A 2,076-nucleotide genomic window follows, 5' to 3' on the forward strand; every position below is an offset into this window, starting at 1 on the left:
TGAACTTAATAGACATCATCCCTGCCCTCACAGAATTTTTGTGCTAAAGGTCTGAGAGTCCCTGTAAAGGCCTGTGAGTGTCTTTTATAGTTGTGTCATTTTATAAGTTGTAAAGTCCTTTCAAAAGTTTTATTTAATGCTTATCTCGTCTGTGTAAAATAGGCCAGGTTACTTCAACCATCTAATAATATATTGAGCCTCACATGTAACAGATTTACGTAGCCTATTCACAGCTTGTGTGTGAAAGTATTGGGATAAAAACCTAAGTCTATGACTCCAAAGGGAATTCTTCTTTCACTGTAACACCACAAATTCTTTTGTAAATGAAAATAATTCTACAGTCCCCAAGAAACAACGTATTAGATATTACTTAAAGTTGTTTTCATTGGTAAATTTTGGCACCCAAGTGAACCTCTGTTTTAATTCGAATCTAAATAACAGAATGCTAGGACCAGAAAGGATCCTAGAGATTATTTCGGTCTAAATTATTCATTTTACAAATGAAGAAACTGAGATCCAGGGAAATTATGTGAATTACAGCCAGTCAGTGAAAGAACCATTGAGCCTCCTGATTGTGTTCAGCCCCCTTTTCAGTGTCCTGTGAGGACTTTTCATAGCATTAGTATTCCTGCTATTATGTCTTCCCTTTACTGTGTTTAATGGGGTTGTATGATCAGCTTTTATATTCTAATAATCCAGATCCATTTGCCTGGATGAAAAATTTTGTTCTCATCTTTTCTTTTATTCATCAAAATGCCAAAGAAAGCACATACTGAAGTATTATATATCCTAAAATGTTATTGCTCACATTTATGTTCTCTTGTTCCAAGAGGGAAAAAACACTATTAAATTATAACAAATCTGTTTGTAATGTATTCTGCAGCTTTACGATGGCCTGTAATGTGAGCTTGATGATAGGCATCTCCAAATAAACTCACATCATTTCCTCTGCTTTCTGTGTGTTTGGACAGTTGGTCAGTGCCTTCACTCATCTGTAAATACTATGTGGCCTGTGTTATAGAGCATGATTTGTTTCAAAATCTACAAGGACACAAATCAGTAACATTGCCCACCATTTTTTAATGTGAGCTTTAAAAAGTACTGAAGTATGTTGTATGGATTTGCTTTATTAGTACCATAATTTGGTATATGTGTATTCTACATTTATATATACATAAGTTGTCATTCCCCTTTTCTCATATTCTCAAATATTTCAAAAATATTACCACTTTCATTCATTTTTATACTAAACAAAATCTTTATAGTTTTGTTATTGTAGAAAAATCTTAACCCTAATTTCACTATGTTGACAAAAATAAATAGCTGGAGATATCTTCAAGGAATATATTCAGAATCAGATGTTATGGATTCAAATCCCAGCTTCATTAGTTACAATTAATTCACATTCAGTAAATAAACTATCCTTTCTTTGCCTTAGTTCCATCATCTAAAATAATAGGGCTAATAATAATCATTGCTTTTTAGAATAGTTGTGAAGATTAAATGAGATGACCCATTACTATTCTTGGCTCTAACCCTAATACACAGCAAGTATTCAGTATGCATTAACTATAATAATGATGGTGATGTCAGTGATTATGCTGATGGTGAGGATTATAATTGTATTGCTCTGTTTCCAAATGTCCAAGTCAAAGACAAAATACCCAGAATAGGTTTCATGGTGCCTATTGAATGTCCAGCAAGGAACTTAGGTAGATTTTCAATGACTACCAAAGGTCGTCTATTATGAATCCATCATGTTAGTCAAGACTAACATTACCAGTTGAGGACCTGAAGAAGCAAAACTTAATACAGTGTATTTGGGAAAGTTACCACAGGTGTGGATTTGTTAGTATAGAATGTTAGCCATGTACAAAATTATACAGATCCATCCCTGTTTTGACAGGCAAGCCAAGTGGGAGTATACCAAAGAGAACTCCTGAATCATGGGAGGAAGAATATCGAATGAAGTCCAGGGAGAAAGGTGTAAAGTATGTACTTTACAAAGCAAGTAAGGTATGGACACTGGAGGTGACTATGAAACAGAGCAGCAGTTAAATAATCACAGGAGATTAG

The sequence above is a fragment of the Colobus angolensis genome, unplaced genomic scaffold (assembly GCF_000951035.1).
Source record: "Colobus angolensis palliatus isolate OR3802 unplaced genomic scaffold, Cang.pa_1.0 Scaffold299, whole genome shotgun sequence".
NCBI lineage: Eukaryota > Metazoa > Chordata > Mammalia > Primates > Cercopithecidae > Colobus > Colobus angolensis.